Source organism: Diadema antillarum, unplaced genomic scaffold, assembly GCF_040938485.1.
Source record: "Diadema antillarum isolate AM-2024a unplaced genomic scaffold, OU_Dant_1.0 seq00000860_RagTag, whole genome shotgun sequence".
Classification (NCBI taxonomy): domain Eukaryota; kingdom Metazoa; phylum Echinodermata; class Echinoidea; order Diadematoida; family Diadematidae; genus Diadema; species Diadema antillarum.
Genome location: NW_027271730.1, coordinates 324,270 through 335,059, shown reverse-complemented (window position 1 = coordinate 335,059; position 10,790 = coordinate 324,270).

Sequence of the window (10,790 nt, the reverse complement as noted above, 5' to 3'; positions counted from 1 at the left end):
GGGTTTACTCAACTCGGTGTGTGGTACGGAGAATGACATGACATACAAATATTATATCTAAGACGGGAGAGAAAGAAATGGAGCACAACATGGAGAAGAGAAGATTCGTTTTGTATCATCTGTCCCCACCCCCTGTCTCTCAATTCATCTCTTTCTCTCTCGTGTTTCTTATATCTTCCTATCGTTCGAAACCGAAGAAACCAGTTCCCAAATATCTTAATCAGCAGGGAACATGTGAGTCCTTTCGTATGACTCTGGAATAGAGACATCGATGAGACCACAATCTGGTGCAAGTAGACAGGATGGATGGTTCCGCATCATCTGAACTTACTTTCGACGTGGATCCTGCGTTTGTTATCTTAGCAGTTATTCTTCTTGTTGTTCTTGTATTTCTTAATTTTGTTGACAAGATGCAGCTTCCTCCCTGACATCGTATCATTTTACCGGTTAGTTCGAAGAAGATAAAACATTTCTGTCTCTCTCGATGTCGCTTAACTCTCTTACGATAATCCGTATGTAAATCGTGGTGCATGTAAACCCACCAAGACAATGTCCTCTCCGATATATCCATTACAATCCATACTTGTATGTGGTGTAAAATAGATAGATAGATAGATAGATAGATGGATAGATAGATGAATGAATACTATTTAATGCATGAATAAATGAATAAATACATCCATAAATAAATAACTTAGAAATGAATAAAAACATGGATGGATAGATAGATAGATACATCGATATATGGATGGGTGGATGGATGGATACATACATACATAGATAGACAGACAGATAGATATATGTCTGTGTTTGCGTATGCATTTATATACACTGGTACTTTACTGCTTCATAGTTACTTATGTATGTGTTCTGCATATTATATCATGTCAATTTCTGTGTTGGGAAAATATGGAATGAATAAGACGAGAGATGAATCGGATCGATTTGAATTCATTCCTGCAGAAAAGAAGTATAGATCATTTTATATTACTAGCATTTACTATCGCCATGGTGAAGCAAGAACTAACCTGGTGCTCTGCAGGGGCGCAAGACCTCCCAACAATGCTATAGCATATACGAGATTAATATAAGCAGTAATTCATTTTCTATAAACATGTATCAAACAAACTTCTATTGATAAAACCTCTGCACACAACAGAGAGCGAACCGTCTGATAAGTTTAGCAGGAGTGCGGGCTTTAGCACAGAAGGTCGTTGATACTGCTCGAATGACGACATTTCTGACGTTTTCCAAGTTCAAATACACTTCGCTGAAGACGCTCGCTTCGATTAAATCTTACACATGTAACTACAGTGACCAACGTAGCATGTGGGGGAAATTCTATATAACTTTTAGAAATACAGATCAATTTACATCGATTGTATAAATTGCTTCCTTGGAGGAGAGATGTGCAAGATCATTCGTACATTTTTGTTGTGCCTCACTCCGCAATAAATGTTGGCATAAACAACCTAAGAACTCTATTGAAACTTAACATTCAACGGAAGTGCAATGAACCACATATTACGTTTGAATTCACATAAAAATAAGTCGAGTGCTTTCTCAGCGATTCCTTCTAAACCACGCAGCCCAACAGTTAACAACAAAATTATAAAGTCATATTTTTTTTTCGATTTTCTCTTTAAACGCATGTACGATCTGGTTATGCAGAGGTATACGTAAATACTTTGTTTATTTGCTTGTTTGTTTGTGATAGCCATCTTTTATACATATGGTTTTATCCTTCTCTTTTTTTATGATTGTAGCATAGTCAATATCGCTGCTTTTATGTTGGTTGTATTATTAGGAATACTGTTGATCATGGTTACTGGAGCTACGGAAGTTAAAAATTCCTACATTGATTTGTATCTTTTACTTTCTTTGTATACTTTTAATCTATTTGTTACTATACCTAGAGAAAATAAAAATAAACCCACCTCAAACCAAAAGCAAACTTGGAATAGCTTTGATGTTTAACGTAGCCATAATGTAGACCTAATCCAAGTTTCCTCAAATTTACTCGATAAAACAGGATAATTTGGGAGACAGGGAGAATGTTGATCTGCAACACAAAACATGCGATCATTTGGCTCAGTGGACCGCACGTGCAAAGACGCTAAATCTTAGGGTCCCCGGTTCGTCTCTGTGACGCAGCCTCAGCACCAGTGCCTTTATAGGCAAGGCACTCTTTTCATATTACTTAATCCTTAGGAGAGGATTGTTGTTGGACACTTTTTTTTTCATATTACTTAATCCTTAGGAGAGGATTATTGTTGGAAATGGAAAATCAATCAAAAGATTTAAAGCTCTCTATCTTACGTTTCTTTATTTTATTTTCCACGTGAGAAGATGGCTGGATAGCCCACATTCAGCTGCACTAGCTAGTCTTACATGGGGTCCCTAGTTAAAAGGTGAGGCGGGATCACTTCACCGGGTTAAATGCACCCTGCTCCTTGCGGATAAAGAGGGGAGTTGTTATTCTCTCACACACGGGACCTCCATTTTATATCCCTTATGCCTCTTACTAGAAGGGACGGTATGATTACACACAACAGCGCTCAGTTAGACTCAGGAATCGAACCCGGGTCCTTTGGAGCTGGAAGCAGGCGTACTACTGACTGAGCCAATTCAATTTCTCTTTTTATTCGATGGAAATGAAAATAAATTTGAATCTTGAATTTTGAATTTTGAATGGTGAGCATTGAAGGTTGTAATGCTTGATTTAGATATCTTACTATTTTTGTCGTTCGTGTGAATATATAGATGTGAATTCAACTCAACCAAGTTATATTTACGTCAGAATCAGTAAGTCGGTTTCTGCAAAAATGACATAGTAGACAAAATAATGATCACTCCATTCGTGGAATTAGATTTGAGTCCTGTCGAAACATAAGTTCAAATGTAGGACTTTGAAAAAGAAGAAAACACATGCTGATTCGTCACTCCTGTATTCGTCATTGTCTTTGAAATAATCAACTTTTCCATGAAAGAAACCACCAGGAGAAAGAAAAGATCTATATTAACCATCCTACTTCGTGGAACTTAGTAGTCGAAGTGGAGTCATATCTTCCATGATGAATATGATGTGTAATTGGCGTTTAGTTTAATCGTTCGTAGGTCAATTACCCCTGCACAAAACCACGTGATTTCTAAATCTAAAGACTTAGGCTAATTTAAGATGCGGTATATGTTTGAATAAAAATCGCTCTTGACGGTACAAAACAATGAATATTGGTCATTCTTAAAGAAACAGTGAGCCCAAAAAGACTTAAGCGCGCCCACCATCCCGCTTTTGTTACTTACACACTCTCTGTCCACTGGGTATCATTTATGTCACAATCATCCCCAATATTTCTTGTCGAAGCACATAAACCTTTTCCTATTATTTCCCCCATCCAAAACCCGATAATCCATTGGACATCGCTCGATATTGTCTGCGGGAAATAACACGCAAAACCAAGTTTCCCCTCTGCGGAGGGGGGCTGTCTTGGTTATTTCTAGTGTGCGGTCATCACGAGGGTGCCTTGACAAGTCGTGCGTGTAGGTTTTTGGCGGTTGCTCTTGTTCCTCGCCTTTGTTTTTTAGCATATGTTTTAAAGTGACGATCCAGTCCATGATCAAGATGACGATTGTGATGAATAAAGTGAGATGAAACCAACAGAACACTGAACGCTTCATCGACATCAGACCAAAAAAAAAAAGAAGAAAGTCCTAGAATTTCAATGATGACGGTTAATATTTCATCATGCTGATAATACAGATGAGATGAGAAGAAAATGATACAAAGGTCTCAATAGCTTTCACCATCGGTTTAAAAATCTATGTTGCATTCTTCTTCTTTTTATTTTCTCGTTCTTTTTTCTGTTGATGAATTAGCAAATATAATCACCTGCTCGTCTGCAAAACCTGATCATTTCTAACTCATTTGAAATTATGAAGAAACGTGGAGTAAATAATGTAATATATCCTCCCTTTCATTCATTAAGAATGGAATTACCTTTGTAAGAACTCTTCTGCAAATCAGTGGGTCGCTTTTGAGGTGATGACGTCACCACTGCACCTTCTTTGCATTTGTGATTGTGACTAATATCGTTATTTCGTAAAGTGTGACACTTATAAATGAAAGAATTTCCCAGTGTATGTTCAACTTTTGTGAAACATTTTTCGTTCGTTTTGATTTGTTTGTTTATTTATGGACAAATCATTTTGTAAGATTTAAAGCTCTAAATAAACAGGGTGTATTCAGGCAGATTCACAGATTTTGTTCACAAAAGTTGAAGAGACGGTATTGATGACTGGCTAGACTACCCTTCTTTTGCCTTTCTTTCCCCAAACTCTCATTCTATGTGCATTTGTGATGGATGTATGAGTGTGCGTGCAAATAATTTTTAGGCACACGTTGGTGTGTGTTTTATTTTCTCTTCAACTAAAGCATTACACTCATTATTATGTTATCATAATTGGTTTGTCTTTGTGTATATTTTGGTTAATGTCTCCGTACGTAATGGTTAAATACGTATATAATATATATACGTGAGATATGAGAAAGGAAGGAGAAATCGGTGCGCAGCTTTGACATCATTATTCCTCTTACTGTTATATAATATATACATATATATATATATATATATATATATATATATATATATATAATATACTTAAATCTAATAAGGAATCTAAATACAAGCACATGTTCCTTCTCAGGAGTCCTGGCACTCAATCTTATATGCTTCTCTATCATGACTCACTTGTATTGTTTTTATTATATTTTTGCCAAATAAATGAATGAAATGAAATGAAATGGAAATGAAATGAAAATGAAGAGATGGAAGTCGATTTTCACTTTAAATCGGGTTCCCGCTCAAGCTTGACCACACTTTCCTTCGACTTGTCACAACTGTCTCTCGTCGTGTCGCATGCGTGATTCCTTACAGCTGGCTTGGATTCCATCACTTTCCTGAATTCGCACCTGACGATTAGCCAGCGCGTATCGTGTTTCGTGATGTAGCGAATCATTTGTCACAGGTCAGGGGTAACGAGGCGATATGCCAAATACATAAAGGTATACATAATATATGTGTTTGTATATATATATATATATATATATATATATATATATATATAGCTATATATATATATAGCTATATATAGTTTGTGTGACTTTTCTTTTTGCTCAAGAAAAGGATTGTGCAAGCCAATTAAACTGATTGCACATCAATAATTGTTATATTATTTAGGCTCTTAAGCTGCAGTTTTTCTCTTTTATTCTACTAAATATAGATAGATACTATAGAGATATAGATGAATAGACATATATATATATATGTATATATATATATCTACATCTACATATATTATATACATATAGATAGAGAGAGATAGAGAGAGAGAGAGAGAGAGAGAGAGAGAGAGAGAGAGAATTAATGACACTCTGGAAATTGTTTCATGCACTTTATACCTTCAGATTTCCATTCATTTAATTTATGAGTGTATTGTCAAGAAGAAGAAAACTTTGACCAACCACAGTCACTGCGTACACACAGTTATTTCCAAGGGTCGACAAAAATCGAACCTATAACTGTCAGAACGCATGCTACTGTTCCTAAGTTACTCTGGTATTTATCTGTCGCTTTTAGTTTGGGTTTTCTATGACTTCATGATCGAGCTGTTTCGCTTTGTTTGGGAACATGGCTCCTCGATATGTATCTATATAAGGATCTAATGTCTGTCCGCACAATGCACTGCAGTAGAAAAAGCATTTTTCGAATGGAAAAAAAGTATAAAAAAAGAAGAGAGGGATTTATATTTTTCCACTGTCGAGGCACGTACATCGACTGATTTCACTTATACAAGCGAGAGATGATTGAACGGTGGGATTGCGAAGAGGGGGATATTGATGTGTGCAGCTTGGCTTATGTCTGTACTGACTAACTGACTAAAAAGAGAGGAAGATAGACATATCGAGAGATAGATAGACAGACAGACAGATAGATAGCTAGATAAGTAGATAGCTAGATAGATGGATAGATCGATCGATCGATAAATAGATACATACATACATACATACATACATACATACATACATACATGCATACATACATACATACATACATAGAGAAGTAAATTGAAATTTTGGGGAGGGAAAATATATATAGATAGAAAAATAGATGAGTAAATGGATAGATACATACGCACATACATACATACACACATATACGCGTACATGTATGATTATACATACGTAAAGAGAGAGAAAGCAAGTGTGTGTGTGTGTGTGTGTGTGTGTGTGCGTGTGTCTGTATTTGTGTGTTAAAATAAGAGAGGGGAGGAAATGAGGAAAGTAGATAACCTACAGGACAGACTTGAACACACAATGGAAAGAGACAATCGAATAGAAAGAGAGAGAGAGAGAGAGAGAGAGAGAGAATGAAATAAACACACACATATACATACGCACACGAATAATAAAACATGTGCTGGATTAGTGGCAGAAAGGGACGCCGGACAGGGGAGAAATAATGACCTTGATACAAAGAGACGAAATGGACAGCCAATCAGAGAGCAGGAAATATGGAGAGACAGCAAGGGCGAGACACAGAGGATAACAGAGAGAAAAATAAAACAACAACCATATCAGAAAAAACATCACACATATCATAGTGATCCCAGAATTGTCATTACTTTTTACATCTTAAACCGTGATTCACATTCGAAACGTTGAGGTAGCATCATCGTAAGTAAAAGTAAGACTTTAAAGGGCCCCTGAAATACAAATGCATGTTGATTTGTGTTGATTTATGAAACCCTCGACATCACTTTTGCGGTGAAACGAATATCTAGCTACATTCCGTATATTTTTAACTAATCTTTCTTTTTTTTTCTTCAGATTACTTGGATACGCACACAAAAAAAATCCTTCCAAACCAATATTCCTGTTGTCACCTCATCTGTCAATCATTGCTAAAGTACAGATATGTTTAACAAAAGACATTGGAATGCACCTTCCCCTCGACTCAGCATAACTTGCATGTTCCCTCGCCATGTCTTTTGTTAGTCACATTAATGTCACAGAAACAAAAGTGATGTTGAGAGTATCATAAATCAACACAAATCAACATGCATCTGTATTTCAGGTAACCTTTAATTGTTCCTGTGCATGCGTGTGTGTTGTGTGTTGTGTGTGTGTATTTTGTATGTGTGTTGTGTGTGTAGTTGCCCACTTTTCTGCATACATGAACTTTGAAGGGGCTGCATTTTTCGCATTATCGCAGGAGCATTGCCCCCTGACGTATATCAGCCTGACCTCCTCGCCAATCAATCACATCACGGTACTTCGTGACCCACCGATCATTAGTTTTTGCCCCTTTCTGTGGTTGTCAAGAGCACCCTCAGCACCATGTCATCACAATTACTACAATCATCACCATAATCATTACCATCCTCATCATTATCATCATCAATCACTATCATCGTCATCATCACCATCATCACCATCATCAATGCCATCATCACCATCAATATCGATTGTGTTCTCTTGAATAAACATCCTTACTGAAGAGTTTGAGTGCAAAAAAAAAATGATAATCTCCACTTTCAAAGTGTGTGTGTGTGTGTGTGTGTGTGTGTGCTTTTTTTTAATAAGGTCATCATCAAATATAATTTTTTCCGGTGATACTGCACTCAGAGAGACACAGAGACACAGAGACGGAGGGAGAGGGAAGAAGGGATAGAGAGGGAAAGTTGAAGAAACGTTCATAAGTCGCATATCTTTCGGTGATTATAGTGTAGTAAATAGGAAAGGGAATCGCACTACGTCTTTGTAGATTGTTCAAATACTACATTCACAAGATGAATGTTGTGCAAAGTATCAATGTGCATACAATCACACACACACATACACACACACACACACACACAAACATATTGTACTCACACAGTATATATATATATATATATACATGTATATATATATATTCATATATATATATATATATACATGTACATATATACATATATATATATATATATATATATATATATATATATAAGTTAACGAATCAGTAGAAGAAGAACGCCGTAAAAAAAAATAATAATAATAAATCCTAGATCTTGAAGATCTTAAAAACGGAGCATAGCTCTCAAATACTGAAAGGCAAGGTCACACTCTTCATCAGTGCCCATGGTGTGACAAAAGATCTTAATCAAACCCGTATATATATATATATATATATATACATGTATATACATATGCATAATTATACACAAACAATCAACACAAAGACATCTTCCAAAACCACTCGTTTTTGTTTTTGTTTTGTTTTTTTGTTTTTTTATGGCAGGCCTTTCAGTGTCCGAGGCAGACACAATAATTAACTGAAAGCAGTTAGATTAACTGTCTCAAAAAGAAATTAACTTAGATGGTGTTCAAAAACTCACCTGCTTTAAATGAACCTGTAACCCAGAAAATAATGACACGGTGAAACCTGGTTTAATCACTAAAGCTGCGCTGGCAGTCGTAGCATTATCATAAGTACGGTATTCTGTTCATATGTTATTGGGATTATATTTGGAGCTTCATGGACATAATAATGCTGGCTTAGAGAAATGTTCCAGAGACTAAATCATGTAATGGCTCGCCCGAAATCAGATCAGAGCTCACAGAAATAAGCGTTTGTCATATTTGAAGCCCAAAAAACTGTTGCATCTGAGTCCCTTCTTCATCTTTGTCATTTATCATACATGCAAACTCCTACATAAACGCATTCAAACATTTTGTCCATACCTACTTTGTTGTTATCCTTCAAAGCATGCTTAGGTGTTCTTAGTAATACTTCTTATATCATATCTTATTATTATTATTTCATATACCATGAGATTATTTTTTTTGTTTTATACATGTACTTCTTTTTTCCTTAATTGAAATTAATCAAACACTGTGATTGTTTTAAGCATGCTTTATATGATATAATTTGTTTCACTTCTTGCTTGATGGATGAAAAAAAAATAAACTGAACAGAACTGAACTGAACTGAACTAAAAACATACACCATCTCTCTCTCTCTCTCTTTGTCTGTTTGTATATAGATATGTAATAAAATATGTATAATATATATATATGTATATATATATATATATATATATATATATATATAATTATATAGATATATATGAATATATTATATGTGTGTGCTAGTGTGTTTATGTATGTGATTGTATGTGGGTCTGTATGCCCCCAAGTCATATACCGAATGAAAGATTAATTTAGCTTGCCAGCCGTCGAATCCTGAAAAATGGCCCACCTGTTCTGTGAACACATGTCTCAGTACTAGAAATCATGTTGTTGTTGTTGTTTTGTTCAGAAAGAGAGGATGCTCAAGATAGTTCGCTTGGAATGAGTGATCGCTGGGTGATTAACTCACTGAAAACCTGAGCAAACACATTGCATGTCTTCGGACTATCTGTGAATTTTGTTTCCCCCCATGGGCAAAAACAAAGACGATGCGGAACACCACGTCCACACACACTATATCCATTAATAGGTTTATCACTCAGTATCGTCAAGTGCTTGGGGTACGCGCACATCTGCGCACAGTAACGCACCCTTTTCTCATACGTGCGTTCATTTTCAAACGTTCTCTCGCACTCAATTTCCACATCACTTCACATCGTGTACAATACATCGGTTACAAGGAGGAGGATCTTTACATTATTAAAGATTGAGGACAAAATTATTCACATTTCGTTTCCATACCCTCGGACAACTTTCTTTTATTTCAAATTTCACTTCCAAATGTATATACAGTTCTTGAGGAAACGTCTTTACACAATAACAATAATGATAGTAATGATATGACTGATGGCAATATTTCTTACAATTTTTTATACTCTTTTTACATATCCACATGAAATAAAAAATAAGATACAAAGAACAAACTGTCCAAAACCGATGGGATTCAAGAGCATCACATAGCAACAACGAAAACTTCTGTTTCATAAGTCGAGAACATTTTTTTTTCAATTCAAAGGATAACACTGTTCAAGTCCATCCATATAGGACTCGGAGAAAAATAAAACCAACTATTCATCTGTATCCTTTTTCTTTTTTTCTGATTTTTTTTTTATTCGATTCTCTACGAGTGATTGCACACTAAAGCTAATGCTCGTTGATTCTTCCAGCACGACAGGTCTTTTCCGTTTGATTTAAATATCAACATTCGAACGCATCTATTAGTTGACCAACCCAATATCAACAGCCCAAAGAGTAGTCTCTCTTCAAGGGCCAAACACTTAATTACCACAGCTTTCCTTGGCAGCAGCAAAACCTGACTTCGAAAAAACAAAATCACTATGATCATAGAATTGCTCATAATTTATATTCAAGTCGGTACCGGTGAATATTTCCGAGCTCTAATCTGCACCATAGGACATACAAAATCGTTAGTACAAACCGAGAAATCATTGATTTTTTTTTTAACCACAGAGGTTTGCCTTCCTTGATTCAAAGGAGATGCCAGTAGGTACAATTGATTCCAGTCGTTAGGGAAAATATGGGATTCTGTGTGTTGTTGTTGTTGCCAAGGGAACACCTGCGTTTAACATTGTCTTCCTATGTAATCTCCCCGATGAATCTAGACATTCTTAGACCATCAATACATACCCAAATATATGTATATAATGTTTCGAGTCAAATTCACGGAAGGAAACGACAAATGTGCAGTCACCCTCTGAAAACCACGCGCATCAAACTTGAAATGAGTGGGCGATTTTTATTTCCCTTGCAAACACCCTTC